At 31.9% G+C, this 23,702-nt stretch overlaps 1 protein-coding gene across 2 annotated transcripts in view; it reads left to right on the top strand.

The window, feature by feature from the left end:
- Window positions 1-7,472: 7,472 nt before the first annotated feature.
- The window catches only part of LOC143057926 (uncharacterized), a 32,219-nt gene continuing 15,989 nt past the window's right edge, over window positions 7,473-23,702 (top strand). The window contains exons 1-2 of one of the 2 annotated variants that reach the window (XM_076231382.1): window positions 21,803-21,863; window positions 22,646-22,714. The gene's annotated coding sequence lies outside the window, so the exon portion shown is untranslated. Of the gene's footprint in view, window positions 7,597-21,802; window positions 21,864-22,645; window positions 22,715-23,702 lie in introns of those variants that run through there. The other variant, XM_076231383.1, reaches the window with a different exon arrangement.

The raw sequence follows: 23,702 nt of genomic DNA, 5'->3' as shown, positions 1-23,702 counted from the left end.
TCTATGACAACTACCGAGGCATGGTTTTGATAAATAATGTTTTTATACTGTATTTAGGAGGTCAGATGTCTATGACAACTACCGAGGCATGGTTTTGATAAATAATGTTTTTATACTGTATTTAGGGGGTTAGATGTCTATGACAACTACCGAGGCATGGTTTTAATAAATGGTGCTCTGATACTGTTTTAGAAGGTCAGATGTCTATGACAACTACCGAGGCATGGTTTTGATGAATGGTGTTTTGATACTGTATTTAGGAGGTCAGATGTCTATGACAACTACCGAGGCATGGTTTTAATAAATGGTGCTCTGATACTGTATTTAGAAGGTCAGATGTCTATGACAACTACCGAGGCATGGTTTTAATAAATGGTGCTCTGATACTGTATTTAGAAGGTCAGATGTCTATGACAACTACCGAGGCATGGTTTTGATAAATAATGTTTTCATACTGTATTTAGAAGGTCAGATGTCTATGACAACTACCGAGGCATGGTTTTGATAAATAATGTTTTTATACTGTATTTAGAAGGTCAGATGTCTATGACAACTACCAAGGCATGGTTTTGATTAATAATGTTTTTATACTGTATTTAGAAGGTCAGATGTCTATGACAACTACCGAGGCATGGTTTTGATTAATAATGTTTTTATACTGTATTTAGAAGGTCAGATGTCTATGACAACTACCGAGGCATGGTTTTGATAAATAATGTTTTTATACTGTATTTAGGGGGTCAGATGTCTATGACAACTACCGAGGCATGGTTTTGATAAATAATGTTTTTATACTGTATTTAGGAGGTCAGATGTCTATGACAACTACCGAGGCATGGTTTTGATAAATAATGTTTTTATACTGTATTTAGGGGGTTAGATGTCTATGACAACTACCGAGGCATGGTTTTAATAAATGGTGCTCTGATACTGTTTTAGAAGGTCAGATGTCTATGACAACTACCGAGGCATGGTTTTGATGAATGGTGTTTTGATACTGTATTTAGGAGGTCAGATGTCTATGACAACTACCGAGGCATGGTTTTAATAAATGGTGCTCTGATACTGTATTTAGAAGGTCAGATGTCTATGACAACTACCGAGGCATGGTTTTGATAAATAATGTTTTCATACTGTATTTAGAAGGTCAGATGTCTATGACAACTACCGAGGCATGGTTTTGATAAATAATGTTTTTATACTGTATTTAGAAGGTCAGATGTCTATGACAACTACCAAGGCATGGTTTTGATTAATAATGTTTTTATACTGTATTTAGAAGGTCAGATGTCTATGACAACTACCAAGGCATGGTTTTGATTAATAATGTTTTTATACTGTATTTAGAAGGTCAGATGTCTATGACAACTACCGAGGCATGGTTTTGATAAATAATGTTTTTATACTGTATTTAGGTGGTCAGATGTCTATGACAACTACCGAGGCATGGTTTTGATAAATAATGTTTTTATACTGTATTTAGGGGGTTAGATGTCTATGACAACTACCGAGGCATGGTTTAATAAATGGTGCTCTGATACTGTTTTAGAAGGTCAGATGTCTATGACAACTACCGAGGCATGGTTTTGATGAATGGTGTTTTGATACTGTATTTAGGAGGTCAGATGTCTATGACAACTACCGAGGCATGGTTTTAATAAATGGTGCTCTGATACTGTATTTAGAAGGTCAGATGTCTATGACAACTACCGAGGCATGGTTTTAATAAATGGTGCTCTGATACTGTATTTAGAAGGTCAGATGTCTATGACAACTACCGAGGCATGGTTTTGATAAATAATGTTTTCATACTGTATTTAGAAGGTCAGATGTCTATGACAACTACCGAGGCATGGTTTTGATAAATAATGTTTTTATACTGTATTTAGAAGGTCAGATGTCTATGACAACTACCAAGGCATGGTTTTGATTAATAATGTTTTTATACTGTATTTAGAAGGTCAGATGTCTATGACAACTACCAAGGCATGGTTTTGATTAATAATGTTTTTATACTGTATTTAGAAGGTCAGATGTCTATGACAACTACCGAGGCATGGTTTTGATAAATAATGTTTTTATACTGTATTTAGGGGGTCAGATGTCTATGACAACTACCGAGGCATGGTTTTGATAAATAATGTTTTTATACTGTATTTAGGAGGTCAGATGTCTATGACAACTACCGAGGCATGGTTTTGATAAATAATGTTTTTATACTGTATTTAGGGGGTTAGATGTCTATGACAACTACCGAGGCATGGTTTTAATAAATGGTGCTCTGATACTGTTTTAGAAGGTCAGATGTCTATGACAACTACCGAGGCATGGTTTTGATGAATGGTGTTTTGATACTGTATTTAGGAGGTCAGATGTCTATGACAACTACCGAGGCATGGTTTTAATAAATGGTGCTCTGATACTGTATTTAGAAGGTCAGATGTCTATGACAACTACCGAGGCATGGTTTTGATAAATAATGTTTTCATACTGTATTTAGAAGGTCAGATGTCTATGACAACTACCGAGGCATGGTTTTGATAAATAATGTTTTTATACTGTATTTAGAAGGTCAGATGTCTATGACAACTACCAAGGCATGGTTTTGATTAATAATGTTTTTATACTGTATTTAGAAGGTCAGATGTCTATGACAACTACCAAGGCATGGTTTTGATTAATAATGTTTTTGTACTGTATTTAGAAGGTCAGATGTCTATGACAACTACCGAGGCATGGTTTTGATAAATAATGTTTTTATACTGTATTTAGGTGGTCAGATGTCTATGACAACTACCGAGGCATGGTTTTGATAAATAATGTTTTTATACTGTATTTAGGGGGTTAGATGTCTATGACAACTACCGAGGCATGGTTTTAATAAATGGTGCTCTGATACTGTTTTAGAAGGTCAGATGTCTATGACAACTACCGAGGCATGGTTTTGATGAATGGTGTTTTGATACTGTATTTAGGAGGTCAGATGTCTATGACAACTACCGAGGCATGGTTTTAATAAATGGTGCTCTGATACTGTATTTAGAAGGTCAGATGTCTATGACAACTACCGAGGCATGGTTTTAATAAATGGTGCTCTGATACTGTATTTAGAAGGTCAGATGTCTATGACAACTACCGAGGCATGGTTTTGATAAATAATGTTTTCATACTGTATTTAGAAGGTCAGATGTCTATGACAACTACCGAGGCATGGTTTTGATAAATAATGTTTTTATACTGTATTTAGAAGGTCAGATGTCTATGACAACTACCAAGGCATGGTTTTGATTAATAATGTTTTTATACTGTATTTAGAAGGTCAGATATCTATGACAACTACCAAGGCATGGTTTTGATTAATAATGTTTTTATACTGTATTTAGAAGGTCAGATGTCTATGACAACTACCGAGGCATGGTTTTGATAAATAATGTTTTTATACTGTATTTAGGGGGTCAGATGTCTATGACAACTACCGAGGCATGGTTTTGATAAATAATGTTTTTATACTGTATTTAGGAGGTCAGATGTCTATGACAACTACCGAGGCATGGTTTTGATAAATAATGTTTTTATACTGTATTTAGGGGGTTAGATGTCTATGACAACTACCGAGGCATGGTTTTAATAAATGGTGCTCTGATACTGTTTTAGAAGGTCAGATGTCTATGACAACTACCGAGGCATGGTTTTGATGAATGGTGTTTTGATACTGTATTTAGGAGGTCAGATGTCTATGACAACTACCGAGGCATGGTTTTAATAAATGGTGCTCTGATACTGTATTTAGAAGGTCAGATGTCTATGACAACTACCGAGGCATGGTTTTGATAAATAATGTTTTCATACTGTATTTAGAAGGTCAGATGTCTATGACAACTACCGAGGCATGGTTTTGATAAATAATGTTTTTATACTGTATTTAGAAGGTCAGATGTCTATGACAACTACCAAGGCATGGTTTTGATTAATAATGTTTTTATACTGTATTTAGAAGGTCAGATGTCTATGACAACTACCAAGGCATGGTTTTGATTAATAATGTTTTTATACTGTATTTAGAAGGTCAGATGTCTATGACAACTACCGAGGCATGGTTTTGATAAATAATGTTTTTATACTGTATTTAGGTGGTCAGATGTCTATGACAACTACCGAGGCATGGTTTTGATAAATAATGTTTTTATACTGTATTTAGGAGGTCAGATGTCTATGACAACTACCGAGGCATGGTTTTGATAAATAATGTTTTTATACTGTATTTAGGGGGTCAGATGTCTATGACAACTACCGAGGCATGGTTTTGATAAATAATGTTTTTATACTGTATATAGGAGGTCAGATGTCTATGACAACTACCGAGGCATGTTTAGTAAAATATAATTAAAATATTGTTTTTCTTTTTTATTTAAACAGATGTATCAACTTTAGATGGTAGTAGAATACGGTGGGAAGATAAACAAAATGTTCCACAAATACAAGCAGATGGTGTCCCGTTTATAGTCCTAGGAAATGAAGTTAGAGAGTGCCATCAAGGCAAAAACAGGCACAATCCTGTACAAAAGGTTTGCTTTATGAGGGAAGGGAAGGGATCATTCAGTAAATTTCTGTTTATCTGGGTTTTTAAAGCAATTGCTTTTATGCCGTCGCGTATGGCCATCTTTGTGACCCAGATCAGAGACTCCGCCCAGATCAAGCCATAGTATTTTGTTAAACAGGCTACTGGTCAGTCATTCTTTAACACCTATGTATGTTTTCTAATGCAATACATAGCTTGAAACTTTAAAAAAAAAGTTAGTGGATTTAAGAAGTTTCAGAATATGTTCTTGTAGATGTATTTTTGTATTTAAAGGGTCAACCGTTTGACTATCAAATAACATAGAAGTCCGAGTGAAAAAAAGTACATTTTTATAAATGCGATTCCGTTTTCCGCCGTTCGTACGATGTTTCAACAAAATATGGATTCATTTCAGTTGTTGATTTAGTATTGAAAATTTATCTGAATTATCTCCTAATAAATACGGTTTTTTATGTTTAATTTGTGTTTCTTTAAGAGGTCAGGTGCTCTTGTTCATTCATAAAATTATCGTTCATTCATACATTTATCGTAAAATCAAAATCACTACACAGGTTAATGCGTAGTGTCAAATTATTACCTGTAATCTAAAAATAGACAAACTTTATTTGCGCAAATAATTTAGCGGAACGAAACCCTTGTTGAAAACACATAACAATAAGTTCGTTTTCCTTTTCTGTCAAAACTCCGTAATATTTATCGATCACCTTACTAATGAAATGGACCCGTCCAAACGTAGTAGATGCCAAGTCGGTCCAGATGAAGAGATATTTACAATTTGGAATTTTCTAGTTTATTAATACATAGATTGAAAAAAGTACGTCTTTTTAAATATCATGATCAAAACTGAGTTTGCATAACATAATTATGTCAGATGAAACCATTATCCTCGTCTTTTCAGTGAACAAGTCTACTACGTTTGTTGACACTCGACGGTCCACCTGTTAGCAATTTTATTTCACATGTTTTCGAAATATTGAAGATCATTTTTCGCAATGTTTCCTGAAAATTGATAAATATCAAATCAACGTAGAGCTGTTTGTTCTTGTTCGTATAATAAAATTGAGAATGGAAATGGGGAATTTGTCAAAGAGACAACAACCCGACCATAGAAAAACATACAACAGCAGAATTAAGGTCACCAACAGGTCTTCAATGCAGCGAAAAATTCCCGCACCCGGAGGCGTCCTTCAGCTGGCCCCTATACAATATATATACTAGTTCAGTGATAACGATTTAATGTCATGTTTGTCTGTGATGACCCCCCTTTTCGGGATTGCATGAGAATTGTAGTTATCTCGTACCCACATGCACTTTATATGGATAGTCGACCTTCCTATGGATAGAAACAAGTGCCTGTGCTCGTACCGCATCAGAAGGACACATATCAACTGAGCAATAATGTTTGGAACTTAGTTTTAAAAATGATGACAAAGTAACATTATGAAAATATTTTTATTAAGCTGAAATATACATTTATTCTTTACATGTTTATGTCTTGTAAGATATTTTATTTCTTTCCCGTTTTTTAACATTTGCGTCTGGAAAGTTGAAATGTTTTAACTTAATCATTTGTGTTAATGGTTAAATATAAATTAATAATGAAAATTGTTAAAATTAAATCAATAAAGGAAATTATTGCCAAGAAAGTTACAAACACTACCAGGGGATAATCCATGATGATTTCTTTTTGAGTTATATGTTTCAGCACATGTATATTTATGTTTCAGCACATGTATATTTGACCCCAACTTTAGCCTGGTAAACGTGTTGTCTCCTTGTGAAATATAAAACATATTAAAAATGACTTTCTGCTAAAGTCTTTTAGTTATATAAAGTTAAAACCTTCTTACTTTTAACTAGACAACACTCATGTCAGGTTTAATTCTTGTATATATGTGGATGAAAAATAAAAGTCCCCAAACATTAACATGGCAGCAATTGCTTTTACAGCCTTTAAGGCTTTGATTTTAAAAAAGGGATTGCACTTTGGAATGGAAGGCAGGATAAAAATTAAATTGCAACTATAACTAGCAGATTTACCCACAGATTATCTATTTATGGAGGATTATATAAATTATGTGGTCCTTATCAATAAATGTAGTACAGACATAATATAACTTTAGCTTAAACATGATTTATTGTATTTGAATTTATTAAAACAATCAGAAGACTAAAATTATCAGGGGAACATCTTAATCGAAAGTTTTATATAAGAAGAAAAAAAAACCATTATCATCCAAGCCTCTACTTTTTATGCCCCACCTACGATAGTAGAGGGGCATTATGTTTCTGGTCTGTGGCTTCGTTCGTTCGTCCGTCAGTTAATTTGTTCGTCCGCAGGTTAAAGTTTTTGGTCGAAGTAGTTTTTGATGAAGATGAAGTCCAATCAACTTGAAACTTATTACACTTGTTGCTTATGATATGATCTATCTATTTTTAAAGCCTATTCAGACTTTGGACCCCAATTTCAAGGTCAGCTGAACATATAAAATGAAAGTTGGATTTTCAGGTTAAAGTTTTTGGTCGAGGTAGTTTTTGATGAAGCTGAAGTCCAATCAACTTGAAACTTAGTACACTTGATGCTTATGATATGATATTTATAATTTTAAAGTCAAATGACTTTTGACCCCAATTTCACGGTCCATGGAACATGGAAAATGATAGTGCCAGTGGGGCATCTGTGTACTTTGGACACATTCTTGTTTCATTATATATATTATTATAAATGTATATTTCTTTTTCATTTGACATGTTTGATGTGCATCACCAAGATATTATAAAGACATGAGAAATGCATCAGACTTAAAGAATCGTTTAGTTTGATTCACTTAACTGAAAATTGATGTCCACTAATTTTGATTGCTTATTATTTTACTAATTTTAAGGCAACACCCAACATGGACCATGAATACACAGCCACCAGTGGTAAAAGCCGTCGCCTTGTCCAAAATACTAAGAAGAGTGGATGTGAGGCAGCGGTCAAGATTAGAACAATTTTGAAGTTTCCTGAATTTAGGGTAATTATTTCCTTTCTGTGATGATACAACAGAACAAAAGTATTATTTATATTCTTTGTTATGTAACATGCAGTTATTATGATACAAAATCAATTTGAGATTTGAATGATTTATTTATAAATCTCTTTTGGTCACAAAAACTGAGAATAGGATTGATCAAATGTGTATGCAGATCCATCAAATACTGAAATAAGGTCGCTGTATGTTCTTGATTCGCCACTGATACCTCTTTAAACATGCACATGTATCAGCAAATGAGTATGAATAATACTCACATTTTGCAGTCAATGCTGATTAAATGAATGGGAGCATTATTTTCTTTATTTACAGTACAAACCATAGACTTTGTTACTAATTTAATAAAATTAAGGTAGCATTAATCTATTATTAGAGTATCAGTTAATTACAGGTTGATGATAATGCAACAAACTGGAAAAAACAAAAAATGGCAACCCAATTGAAAAATAATTTCAATCAAACCACAATTAGAGAATACCAGGTGTTTGTTTTCCTTCCTGAGGCTGATCACCATTCATGTCATTCCAACATAGAGGTAGAGTACATTATTTTATACATAAAAACTTTTTAGAAGAAATCTCTTCTTGGAGGTTTTCAGTGAGTCGTGTGAGTCTTGGTTATGTTGTTTAGGGCATACGATACAGTTACAGGGGAGGTAATGAGGTTACTAACGTAAAATGTTATGTCCGCGACGTCAAACTGTGACATGTTCGCAATGCACATGGATTTGTCACTGAAATAAACTTAATATGTGATTGTACTTGTAAAAACATGCTCAATATAAATGCTTTTTTGGTAATTGTTTACTACAAGGTGACAATTGGTAAACCTCAACTTCAAGCATGACAAGTAATGAGCAGCCATATTCTCAAATCATAACAAATAGAGAAAAAAATGATTAGTATACGATACATTTGCGTAATAAATGATTAAATCGTGCACAGAAGACTTAAGTTAATGTTATATACATGCATTGGTTCAAGAATGGGATAAATTTATTTATCACCAGTCACTCATTTCAATTAAATGTAACTTCTATTCATAAATTGATTTTAAAAATTGTCATTCTTTCATTTGAATTTTTGAATTATAGAAATATTCAGCCAGTTACAGTTAACATGTATCGTAATGATTTCATATAAATGGTACTGTTTCACATATATTAAGATGAAATTGATGAAAAAAATTGCAGTTTGCTGGTTACTGCCAACAGCTGGATAAGAGGGTTATACAAGAAATAACAAGAGTAGTCGAAAATGGCATACATGATACATCAGTGGTGAAAAGATTGCTTGAAGTCTATGTAGAGAAAGATCTATCCATCAACGAGCCAAGAAGTAATAGAAGGTTTTATCCGACAGACAAGGATATTCGGAATCACATTTACTTAACAGTAACTTCTAGCAGGTTAAAAGAGTTTTTCTAAACATTTTTATTTGTTTTGTGTTTTTAACAAAAGATAAAATTGAGAATGGAAACGGGAAATATGTCAAAGAGACTACAACCCAACCCAATAGCAAAAAACCGCTGAAGGCAACCAATGGCCTTCAAGGCAGCAGGAAAAGCCCACATCTAGATTTTAGCCTAAGAAACTACCTGTTTCCAAAAAGTAAATTATCAGAAACAAATGTATGTTTTGTTGAAACAGCCTTTTTTACATACAAAGCAATAAAGATAAAACAGATATAAAATACAATAACAAACTACAACAAGGTTCTTTCATTGTTATAGTGTTTAGTGCTTTATAAAACATGATAGCAAGGATGGCATTAGTTCACATTTTACTCCTCAGTAATGTGCAGGTATAGATACTAGAATCAAATGCCTATGATCATCATAGAACATAGTGCAGTGCATGACATTTAATTGTTTGGTATAACAGTTAGTGTTAAGCGCCAATTTCATCACTATGGTGGGATTTCATAGCAGTTAGGTCGTATTGAGGTAGGAAGAGGGAGGACTCATAGAAAACCACTGACCTTTGTTAGGAAAACAATCACAAGTCAATTAAGAACATGCAAAATCCGGGTTGATAGGTTAGTGGTACAGTAGTTTGACTACTCAGCCACTAGGCCAATCGTTACATTTTAGACAATCTGTTATATTTATATAAAATGAAATCATGTACTGATAGATGCTGATTAAATACTGTTTTTTATTTGGGTTTTCATTACCCGAACATGTTATTATTTTCAACATTTCAGATTCAGTAATGATGACCAAAAGAATTTGAAAATTCTTCTCAACAAGTGGCTTGACGAAAAACAAGATTGTCATTTCTACTTTACCCCAACGTAAGTTTAAATTGTTATAATTAGCTGCCGAATCTTAATTTTCCAAATAGATTATCTTTTTTATACAAGTAAAGATACATGATATTTCCTATAGTTTTCCTAGCAATATAATTTGTATTTCCACAATGTGTAGTTTGTTTATATTTCATTTCTCAATCTTTTAACCTGTTTGATCCAACACATGTAGGTTCTAAATGTCAATCGCAAATGGTTGTCCAAAATATCCTTTACTGTAAACATATTTCATTACAGAAATCGTTATAAAATAAAGCTACAAGGGTAAAGACATACATATGATTTATACAAAATATACAATAATTGGAATAGGAAACAAGAGAAGTGATGTTATATAAATCCATCTCCCAAAATTCAAAAATAAAGTCACAAGCTTCATTGCATGAATACATGCTGAAAAGCAAAGGAACAAATATGCCACAAAGATATCCTTTATTCTTTATAATTTGAATATTATTGAAAAAGAGGTTTAGAAGAATACATTATTAACTCATAATTCAAAGAAATGCAATACAAAATTACAAGAATGGGAATAATGTTTATACATTTACTAGTAAAGTAAACACATTTGTAAGGGGTTTCACAAAATTCTGTGTGACAGACATAACCTAGATGATGTCAATACAAATGACAGATCTAAGATATCTTTGTCCAGCTTTTTCAACACAAATGCTGCAGACAAACAAAAAACATGTAAGACTATTTATTATTTAGAAAAAAAGTTGATTTAAATCTGATAGACTTTCACAAGTAAGTCAGTTATTAAAATCCAAATACTGTAAATTCAGAAATTAATGCGATCTTCTTATTATTGGGAAAAATGCGACTGAGTTGTAAACGCAATAATTTAAACTCGCATTTGGAAATAATTTATATGAATTTAACAGGATTTTTCTCAAAATTGTAAAAATTAAAATCGCATTTAAGTCTTAAATGACAAAATCGCAATAATAAATGCACGCAATAATTTCAGAATTTACAGTAGTCGTCTTTGATAGTATCAAAGAAGTCAACATAAATTAAACCTGTGAAGAGGACTGGAAATTCCACAGTCACTGTAAAAGAAGTAATCACATAACAGTCTACTCAACATAGAAGCCAGGAAAACAATAAACATTATTTTAATAAGCACAATTACAGCAAAACTTGATTTGTGTGTTGTTGTTTTTGTTTTACTATAGTTTGAAAAACTATTAGGAAAAATGGTGACATTGTAGGAACATGTCTGTCATCATCTGTGAAACACATGTTCCAAACTGATAATTCAAACTACTCATGTCTTCAAAGATTTTACACGGAAGTTGAAGGTGCTTCTCTTGAAAAATGAAAAAAATGAACTGAGTATATTTAAGTGTTAGCAAATATTTAATTTTGGTATTATATTGTTGACCTACACAGTGATTATAATGATTGCAGTGTATAGTATCCTATCGATACATTAACCTGATACAATGCAGTTGTATTTTTCCAGTTTAGATGAAGATTCAAGTACTGGGGATAAAGCTAATCCATTTCTGTTTGTATTTCAAACATCATTTCAACAAAGACTGTTAATGAAATATGGACAAGAAATAGTTCTTCTAGACAGTACTTACAAGACAACAAAATATGAGCTGCCACTTTTTCTCCTGTGTGTTCTGACAAATGTAGGATACCATGTAGTAGCCTCATTTGTCATTGGAAAAGAAACAAGGTCAAACATAAAGGAAGGATTGTCCATAATAAAGAAATGGAATCCAGGATGGAACCCTTCCTTCTTCATGTGTGACTGTGACACAAGGGAAATTGGTGCACTGGAAACTGTGTTCAAGGGTTTGTTTTTTAAAAATGCACTTGTTTTCATACACTAGCTCAAATTTATTTTTTTGTTTTCAAAGAAGTATGCTGAACTGTTCAATAATATTGAATATTTCAATAATTGACCAAAGAATTATTAATTTCATAAAAAGCCATTTACCAATGTAATAAAAAGAATAACTTATATTTATGAATTAAATCATCAAAAATATAAAAACACTGATTATTTCCTCAATAATTAAATATAGCAATTATGAATTAATGTGATGTTTGGTCACTCGTTGAATATTTTTCCTGTTTAAATTCTTTGATTTTCAATTCTATAATAAATGAACCAAAACAGATATTTCAAATTTATACTGTTATGATTGTGATTATTTAAATGGTTTGTTACAACTATCACTAATTCTGTTAAGAATTAGCTGCAGTTTAATTAAATCAATATTTATGTACACGTGTGTTTGTAAAAAAATTATGGTGACAGGTTGCATTAACACATTGATGGTATCTGAAGGCAAGATGCATTACATAACTAATGTACTTATGTTAAGCTATTTTTTTAGGGTCTTCAGTGTATTTATGTGATTTTCATCGTGAGCAAGCCTGGGAGAGATGGACCAAAGACAAAAAACATGGGGTTTCAGATAAGAAACAGGAGGTTTTATCACAGTAAGTATTTTCAAATACATTTAACACATCCTTGCATGCTTTCACTTTGGTGCTGGCTTTACTAGTTTTTAATCCTCCTTTTCCATTTACCTTTGTAACTAGTGATTTATATATTACTTGTCTTACTAACATGTCATTGTAAATCAGAGTCTCCATAGTACAATTGCAGTACACCTGTAAGGCGATGTTGGTTCAAATCCAACTGGTGACAAAAGTACACATATACTTTTAACACATCCTTGCATGCTTTCACTTTGGTGCTGGCTTTACTAGTTTTTAATCCTCCTTTTCCATTTACCTTTGTAACTAGTGATTTATATATTACTTGTCTTACTAACATGTCATTGTAAATCAGAGTCTCCATAGTACAATTGCAGTACACCTGTAAGGCGATGTTGGTTCAAATCCAACTGGTGACAAAAGTACACATATACTTTTAACACATCCTTGCATGCTTTCACTTTGGTGCTGGCTTTACTAGTTTTTAATCCTCCTTTTCCATTTACCTTTGTAACTAGTGATTTATATATTACTTGTCTTACTAACATGTCATTGTAAATCAGAGTCTCCATAGTACAATTGCAGTACACCTGTAAGGCGATGTTGGTTCAAATCCAACTGGTGACAAAAGTACACATATACTTTTAACACATCCTTGCATGCTTTCACTTTGGTGCTAGCTTTACTACTTATATTCTAAACCAACAAAGGTGAATGCTAATCTGTTCATCCCTGTGTTTTATCAATTACATAATAATTAAAGTAACAGTGTGCCAACTGCAACCTTATACTCTGCATACATTAACTAGTTTTTTTATTTGATACTGTGATATTTGGACTTTATGAATTTCAAATTTATTAACAATATATTTTACCGTAACCTCAATATGATGCCAAATGTAGTAATCCGATATGAAGTCTTTCATTATATAATATGACATGCTTCTTCCTCTTTTTAAACAACACCGTGATTAAATTCTTGATATATCTTTAATAAGAACAGACTCAGGGAAAGACATAACAATTGATGTTATACAAATATAGCCTTTGTATGAGGTCGATACAAGGATATATTGACTGAGGACAAAGTCCGAGGTCGATATTCTTCTTTGGGTCAATATATCCTGTATTGACCTCATACAAAGACTATATTTGTTATATTATTAATTTCAGACCATAATTATCAATATGCATATTTGAATCAAAATCATCATTTGATTTTTGTCAAGCCTGCAACTTTTGTTGCAGAAAGCTCGACATAGGGATAGTGATCCGACGGCGGTGGCATTAGCTAACTTCTTAAAAGCTTTATATTTTAGAAGGTAGAAGATCTGGATGCTTCATACTTTGTATATAGATGCCTCATGTTACGAACTTTCCGTCAGTCACATGTCCAATGTCCTTGACCTCATTTTCATGGTTCAATGACTACTTGAAAAAAAAGGTTAAATTTTTTTGTAATGTTAAATTCTCTCTTATTATAAGTAATTGGATAACTATATTTGGTATGTGTGTACCTTGCAAGGTCCTCATGCCCGTCAGACAGTTTTCACTTGACCTCGACCTTATTTCATGGATCAGTGAACAAGGTTAAGTTTTGGTGGTCAAGTCCATATCTCAGATACTATATGCAATAGGTCTACTATATTTGGTGTATGGAATGATCGTAAGGTGTACATGTCTAGCTGACAGGTGTCATCTGACCTTGACCTCATTTTCATGGTTCAGTGGTCAAAGTTCAGTTTTTGAGTTTTGGTCTATTTTTCTAATACTTTATGCATTAGTCAACTATATTTGGTGTATGGAAATATTTTATGATCTATATGTCAGTTATGCAGGTATTATTTGACCTTGACCTCATTTTCACGGTCCATTGCTAAGTGTTAAGTGTTTGTGTTTTGGTCTGTTTTTCTTGATTTATAACCAATAAGTCAACTATATTTGTTGTATTGAAGAATTGTTAGCTGTACATGTCTGTCTGGCATGGTTCATCTGACCTTGACCTCATTTTCATGGTTCATTGATCAATTTTTCTTTTTCTTTGGGTTAATGTTGAGTTTATGTGACAGTTGTAATAAAACTTTATATTTAGGTCTATCAACATAATATCAATGATTAGTAAAGAAGGCGAGACATCTTATGTAATTGAAGATTTTTTTCGTCAAATAATCAATCACAGAAATCAAAACGTTTAACGATATCCTGAAATTCATTACATGACGTCACAAACTAAATTTGGTTTTTAAATATTCTAGAAATAACCGTGCAATATGCTCTGTGCAATATGCTTTTTGCTATCCGCAGTTTTCGTTCAACCTTAGAAAATATAGTTTAACATGTGACTATGCTTAAACGAATCAAATTTGTTAAAATATACGAATTAATAATATTACAATATACATCACAGGTAAATCCACATGTATCAGAAATCTATTTGCAACTCTATGCCCATTTAATTTTTCTAAAATTGCTATTAAAAACAAGAGGCTCTCCAACAATTAATACAAGTTAAATATTGCATGTAAATTAATTAGCTGTGTCTGTTAGTTTATTATAAACCTAGAAAATAAATTATACCGGGTAAATATTGCATGTGAATCTCAGGAATGACATGTGATAAGATTACAGACAGGCATGTGATAATATATAATTTTATAAAGTTATTTGTTTTACATGCGATATCCAATTCTCACTTGTTATTAAAGCTATAAATAAGTATTTGAATATATAAAGATATTTTTGCTGTGGTTGAAATAATGGTATATCTTTAAAAAAGTTATAATTGTGTTACAACAATCTGTTACAGACTTAGGAAAATAGCTAATGCTGATTCAGAGACAATATTTGAAGAAGAACTGCAGATAATGACAGAAATGTCAGTATATAAAGACAACCATGACTTACAGAATTATCTGCAGAACAACTGGCTGCCAGAGAAGAAGGTTTTTACTATAGGAAATAATTATTTTCGGATTAAGAGCTAAATTTTTCTTATAAGTAAAAACTTAGCCCACTTTGCCATAATCTGTTGGATAATCACTTTTAGAAATTGTGTTGGATTTTCCTGCAAGGCAAACATAATTTTTAGTTGTTATGAAAGTAAGAACCCTAAATTAATGAACTGTTGGTAAAATAATACCACATTCAGGTTTTATATTTTAATTTATTCTAACAACATTGTCAACATTCAACAAATCAACATGTATATAAGAAGATTTGGTAATTTGGCTTTGAATGCAGTCGGAAACCAGGTTAAAATAGAACAAAAGAATCGAAGCTCTTTGTTAGAGAAGGAGATAATGTTTACTGTATTGTTTACTATAGTGACAACATTTTTAAAAGTTAATAGAAACAAACAAAATTGCAATTTTCTTCTCAATTACGAGGTGTTTTATTTTAAAAACATCATTTGCATAGGTTTTCAATTTATCTAGTACATAGTTAAGCAGAACAATTAGATATCAGGTCGACGACATGGGTATCGTTCAAGTTGGATGAAGAAAATGCATAACCTCCGATTTTTTGAAAAAATTACCACTGACAGAAAACATTTCAATCTATTAGTTCAGTAATTTTCGTGTCTGCCCTTCCATTATGAGACTGAACAAAAAATTACAAAAAATGGGTAACAATTGTACCGAAAAGAGAAAATCGAGTGCACCTTTTTATGTTAGGGCGTGTTTGAGTTCCTTATAACGTACAAAGTAAGAATATTTCATACATCATCTCGCTTCAGATTCTATCATTTTTATATATTAAAGCTACAGGTTGACTTTATAACACAAAAAAATCACAGTACTAAAAGATGAAATATATGGGTCAAGTCAAAGACCTAACTTATGAGTCACAAAAACAGAGGAGGTGTGTTCGAAAAGCTATATTTTAAATGAAAGTACTTGACGACAGTCTTTCAAGTTGGATGATGAAAATGCATATCTTCAAAAATTCTTATTTTTTGTGTGTGGTAACTTTGGTTTATAGTCTGCATACACTAAACAAATCTAGTCTTCCCTTCCACGAAATATTTAATTATAATTTTAAATGTTTATGAATTTTCGAATTTCCACCTGACAATTGATCAGACAAAAGTTTTAAGTGGAATCAATGCAGACAAGATTATTATCTGATTCTCATTAGCTAGTCGATACATTTGTCTTTTAAAATACAACTGACATAAAAGGATCGTAATGGTGCAATGTGGATAAATTTTATCAGTTTCCAAGAACACCATAAATCATGTAGAGACAATCTATACTGTTCAATATAAAATTCATATCCACAAACAATACATGACCAAATATTGCTTTAGACAGTAAATGTATTCATTGATGTTTAAGCTGAAGCATTATATATCAGATATATGTATAACGCATGAATTTTACTTTACCATGAAATAACTTCATAATTTTTTATTGAAATAATCAGCATCCAAAGTTGTTTTTTTCAGCGATGGGCATTTTGCTTTAGAAGTGAAATTTTCAACATCAAAATAAACACAACTAACGGGCTAGAAAGACAACACAAGGATTTCAAATATAAATATTTGAAAAATTTTGCCAGAGGAAAATCTTTGTGTTCAATGGTTTCAACTTTGGTTGAGAAGTTTACTGCTGAAAATGAAGAGAAGTAATAATCATGATATTTGAATTTCTTATTTGAAATAAACACTGTATTACCATTTCATATGTACAATTTTTTTTATCTGATCAATGTTATTAATAGTAATAATATAAAAATAAGTATTTTAAGGTAAAGCTACAGTAAACGGCATATGTCACAGATTTCTGTAAAATTTTGCAGCTTTAAACTTAAAATAAATCAAAATCAAAATCAAAAAGGCATAAACTATTTCCTCCTTACATGTACTAGAAATTAAATCCTTTCATGCAGGTGATTATTTGTATACAATTTTTTAGCTTTTAAATTGGAGAAAATCGTTCTTCAATTTGCTGAGAACATAGTTATCTTTTAATGTTTTTCATTTTGACAATAATTTGGAATTTAAAAAATCCAACTAGCGCTATCTTTATCATATTTTTACTGTGTGTTGTACTACTTATCGGACAAACCATATCAAAATAGAAAAGTTCATCAGCTCTTGAACAAATATGGTCAACTTAAGTCAGGGGGTCTTGAATTCTTTTGGCAGCTTCCAAAAGCTAATTTTAACCTTTTTCAGCTGGACCAAATCACTAATCTTAACTATGAAATTCATGAACCAAACTTTTTTAAAGTGTAATTTCATCCCTCTTGTTACTATTTGAGGCATAAACATGAAGAAATAAATTTGGAAAAGGGACTTAAGGATGTACTTAGGTGATGTATGATAAAATTAAATAACATTTAAAATTGATATTTTAAGGTGGAAGAGTATTACATGTAGTTATCAAAATAAGCTAAAATATTCATAGGTCATGGAGCTCCTTTTTAAGATATTTGATTTATAAGAAATGGCGGGAAAAGGCTGACTCAGACATAGATATGAGCAATAATCTATTCTTGAGTACACTGTCACCAATTCCTATTAGTATATTCTATATTAATTTTTAGCATATATTAAGTACTATATGCAGCAACTTTGTACATCTAAGAAGGTTTTTTTTACCACTCTGTATAACTTACCCTGTATAATTGCATACACTGTATCACATAGCAAAACCTTTATCGCATATCAGTGTGACATTCTATATCCAATTATGTCAAAGTTTGACTAATGACGTAAAGTTGCTGTATTTCCGGACATGAAATGAACTCATCAAAGATACCAGGATTAAAATTTTATATTTATGCTGATGGGCTTGTCGTCTATAAGACTCATTAGTGATGCTTGAATCAAAAAAAGTTTTAAAAAATCCAAATAAAGTACGAAGTTGAAGAGCATTGAAAACCAAAATTCCTAAAAGTTTTGCCAAATACAGCTAAGGTACATCCATTCCTCAGGTAGAAAAGCCTTAGAATTTCAAAAATTCAAAAGTTTGTAAACCGATAATTTATAGATATGACCATATCCAGGATAATTCATGACAGCACAGAAGTGCTAACTACTGGGCTGATGATACCCTCAGGGAATTAAAACTCCACCAGCAGTGGCATCGACCCAGTGGTTGCTAATAAATTCATCATAGATACAAGGATTAAAATTTTATATTTATGTAGACGAGCATTTCATCTACCGTATAAAAGACAATAGAATATCTGAAAAACACTTAACATTTTATTTTCAAAATTGACCAAAAGACTCTTTCTCTATTCACTATAGTTTATTTTTTAAAGTACATGTTCATATTTTTATGTTTTACAGGTATAAAAGACTAAATATATGTTGTCTCGAGGAGGTTCGTCAGTACAACATCAGTGTGCCAATGTTTTTACAAAACAGGCCACGACAGTTTGTAGTCCATTGTCTAAATAGGCTACCACCTAATGTGACACATATTTCCATTGACAATATTACGTCTACTTCTACCAAATGCTTCACAGTTCAGAGTGCCGAAACTGATAACAGATATGATATTGTATATGGTGAGGAAATTCCTCATTGCACTTGTCCAGATTGGAAGCGTTATCATTGGCCATGCAAACATTTGTTGGCAGTGATAACTAACATTCCATCTGGAAGCTGGGATCTCCTTCCCCAAAAATATACCAGTCAGCCTTTGTTCAATTTGGACACTAACTTCAGTGACAAACCCTGCAACTCAGAGACACATTCAGTTGAAAATATTTCACCTTCCAATATCAACACAAAGTCTGAAAGTGCTTTAAGAAACGAATGCGTAGACATTATTAAGCAGATATCCACTGGGGTTTACACCTTATCATCAACAGACACTTTGTTAAAAGTGAAAACCATGCTGCAAAATGTGGATACATACATTGACAACTGTGTTCCAACTCTTTCTGGTCTGCCGATTCGCCAAAAACTATCCAGAAAACAGAAAATGGTCACACTTAACAACTCTGTACAAACGCCTTTAGACAGTCAGAAAAAGAGTAAAAACTTACCAGATCATTGTACAATGACAGAATTAACTTCCAGTGAAAATGCACTCTTTGGTAGGATGGAGCAGAAAATGGTCACACTTAATAACTCTATACACACGCCTTTAAACAGTCAGAAGAAGAGTAAAAACTTACCAGATCATTGTACAATGACAGAATTAACTTCCAGTGAAAATGCACTCTTTGGTAGGATGGAGCATGATATATATCCTGGAATAAACCTTGATCAACATGAAATTGGTAATATATAAAATATTTCTAGAGAAACACTGCATATGTTAAATTTCAAGCGCCCTTCTTCAGTAACAATCAATTTTAAAAACTAGGCATTTCAATCTATGTAAATTAATATAAATTGCTTTGATAATGTCTCATTTTTAATCATAGTTTAGCTTATAATTACAGTACACCTCTAAGGCGATGTTTCATAAATCGAAAAAAAATATTACAGTCATTCCTTAGGTAAATCAGAGTCTCCATAGAACAATTGAAGTACACCAGAGTCATAGAATATTATTGGTTTATCTAATGCTTATCATTCATAAAGGTCAACAAATAACCTCAATGACGAACTTTTGATTTACACTTTAAAGCTTACATCCCCTGCCTGGATTAGAAGTTTTGTGTTCATAGAGTTGATAAAAATAACTTCATTTAATCAGCTGTTACATTCTGACTGGAAAAGGATTCATGTTCATGTATAATAAATTTTAATTGCCATGCAAACATACATAGTTTATGACATAATTCTATTTTCAAATCACCAAAAAAAATATTCTTCAGAAGTTGAGAAAATCTGGAGACAACAGCATGGCACAGACTCTATAATAGGAAGAATAGGTCCACATACGATATCGGACACATCAATTATTCAATTGAAGTCACTAGTGTCAGATGATGTAAGTTTTTCACTATACATGTATTATATACAGATCTATCATTGTCATAATTGTTGGGCTTATGCTGAGATGAGTTGTATATTATGAATATGAGTATATTTATACATATAAAGTGCCTAAAAAATCAACTAACTATGTTAGAGTGGTACTGATTCGTAATTTTTCACTACACATAGGCATCCATAAACCGACGTGGAAAGGTAACATCCGGCCACCAAAAGCTTCATTTCTATGAAGCCCAGGTGGTCGTATGGTCTAGCGGGACCGCTACAGTGCAGGGGATTTGGTGTCATGATATCTCAGTAGCATGGGTTCAAATCCCAGCGAGAGAAAAACAAAAAATTTGTGAAAGCAAATTTACAGATCTAACATTGTTGGGTTGATGTTTAGAGTTGTATATATACATATTTTTAATATACTTTTTCACTGTTTTGGTCTTTTGGAAAATGATGTTTGCGCTGTATTTACACCCTAAAGAAATTTGTTTTACATGCACACGTATAAAAATTGCAGTTTTTTTTCCAACGCAATCATAGGTTTGAGCGAAGTTTTCAATTTAAACTCGTACATATATATATATACAACTCGTCTAAACATCAACCCAACAATGTTAGATCTGTAAATTTGCTTTCGCAAATTTTTAGTTCTTCCCTCGGCGGGATTCAAACTGATGCTACTGTGATATCGTGACAACAAAATCGCCTGCACTGCAGCCGTCCTTCTAGACCACACGACCACTTGGGCTCTACAATAATAAAACTTTCAGTGGCCGTGTGTTACCTTTCCTCGTCAGTTTTAATCTAGCGGCGTACTACAGTACATGATATTTAAGGCATAGAGATGTTATTGTTACAGATCAGCTCAATTATCTATAGTAAAGGATCCTACAAATTAATGTAAGATACAGTCACAGAAAATAAGTATATTTATATATTATATTTATATATATATGTCTGAGTCAGTGACAACTCGACAACAGATTTTTCCATCCGCTCGCCATCAATGATGGTGATACATGCCTGTGTACATAATATATATATATATGTCAGTTGATACTTGTTCTTAAATTTACAATATTTTCATACAGGATATGGTTACAAGAGAACAAATATTTGTTCAGATTTTACCTGCATAATATCTTAAATTTTAAAATAGTTCTCATAATAAAAAAGTAGTGTAACTCCAGATTGGATAAAACACTATTGGAATTCAGGGTAATTTCAATTAAAAGCATTCATTAAGGTGTTAAAATTGAACTTATATTTTAAAAACTATAGAATATATTGTGATTTCATTAAGTATAACATGAAATTAAAAGATTATCCATTTCTGCTAAACAAAAATCTGTTCAGGATTTAACCTTTATGTGCATAATCATTATGTTTTGAATTTGAAATTATGATGCAGTAATTAGTCGAGCTTAAATAACAATTCTACTGTTATATTATTACAGATCATTGATTGTTTTCTGCATTTGCTGGCCATAAGATTCAGTGGTGTTTACCACCTAACTGCTGTAATCTTCACAGCCATCTTCAACGGAATGGAAACGGTTCATGGCTTATTACGTGGGGTAAAGTAGCTTTAAATTTTGTTTTTTCACGTTTAATGCATGTATCAAGAAATAATTATTCTGAAATGCAAATTCAAATTAATATTAATCAAAGCTAGCATATGATATCATCAATTCATGAAAGGAAAGACTAGTGTGTAGGAGTCTGTTATAGTAGTCTTATTTCAATCACCACTTTGAGAATATGTAATTGTCCCGCAAAGTTAACATGATAAACATTAGGTACAGCAAGTGATTTTTTCATGAGCATCCCTAATGCCAAGTTATGGCATGTTGGAACAAATTAATTACAAAAAACCTTCATTTAACAGTACAACAGAAATATTCAGAATATTTAGGTGTTAATGTTAATTACGATGCCTGAGAAAACAACTGAACAAAGTTTGCAAGCAAGGCATTTAAACTCTATGTCATGTTAACTGTAATCAAGGGCAGATAATTATCCTTCGATTGGTAATAGATAGCTTTTATTTGATATTTTCTAAGTGTATATAAGAAGCAATTTCCTCATTGAACAGTAACCTTTTCTATAATTAAATTGTCCTCAATAGTAATGCATTTTTTTTATTTTGATTTACTAAATATTTATGCTAGATTTATCAGTAGAATTAAGAAAACAAGTGAAATGCCCTAAAAAAATGTATAGTGTATAATTACAATTTCCAAAGTTAATGTTATTCCTTAAAAAAAACAATACAAGATTAGTGTAAAATGTCACATTTTCATGTCCCTCGGGCATCATCAAATTACAGGTTAAACATGGAATTTTATTTGTCTTTAAGGTGAATTTGAACACTTATGAGCACATCATTGCTGCAGTTAACGAAGGTGGCAATCATTGGACTTTAGTGGTTAGTACATTAGCACTGTTGTGCAAATTTTTTTACTTTTATATTCACTATTGATACTCTATGGATATAGCAGAAATACTTGAGAAAATAAATGTAAAGAATAAATATAAAATTATTTTTTGTCTTTAATCACAACTTTGAAATATGTTTATAATATTGAGCTTCTAGAAATATGTAATTTGGTAAGAAGATTAGCAAGTTGCATTTTCTTAATTTTTACTAAATACTTACAACTCAACTACTGCTTTTAACAATACACCCAGATTAAGACCATGGGGTTTTTTAAAACTTGTAAACGGTCCAAGTAATCATATGGTCTAGTTCATTATTAACCAAATGAATATATGCATATGGTCAGGAACATATATAATATATATATATATATGATGGATTTATAAATTACCTGAATGATTACATTAAACAGTGATTTGTTATATAAAGGTCTGAAACTAATGAATAGTTTTGACCATAGGAATTTAGTTGTTAAATTGAAAAAGAAATGAGTAAGTCCAATGTTTATGTCACTGTTGTATAGATAATTCAGCCCAGCAGCAAGAGGATATATTATTTCAATCCTCTTGGTGAGACATATGAATCAGCACAACAATTGTGTAACTGTTGGTCGTAAGTTACCAGGATATGAAATGTTATTTGCCTTGTTAATGTTCTTGAATCAGCATTAGGTCAGCCTCTACTTGGCATCCATTGTAGAATACAAAGAACATATTTTTGGCCAAAATTGTGGATAGAAAGCTTTAAAAAAAGTTTATTCACCATAATTGGCAATAAGTTACAGATAAATACACATTTTGTATTTTACACACTTACCTTTCAAATGCTGACTCTAAATTTAACGCTAAATCGTTATTTACATATGAACTTTAGACAACGCAAGAAAATTCACTCTTAAAAATTGCCAATTGATGGTAAATGATAGAAAGTAATATATATTTCATTTGGTGAGACATGCTTAAGGTCAAGGAACAGT

The sequence above is a fragment of the Mytilus galloprovincialis genome, chromosome 13, assembly GCF_965363235.1.
Source record: "Mytilus galloprovincialis chromosome 13, xbMytGall1.hap1.1, whole genome shotgun sequence".
NCBI lineage: Eukaryota > Metazoa > Mollusca > Bivalvia > Mytilida > Mytilidae > Mytilus > Mytilus galloprovincialis.
Note: the sequence above shows the minus strand (reverse complement) of the source record. Positions and strands in the feature narration are given on the sequence as shown.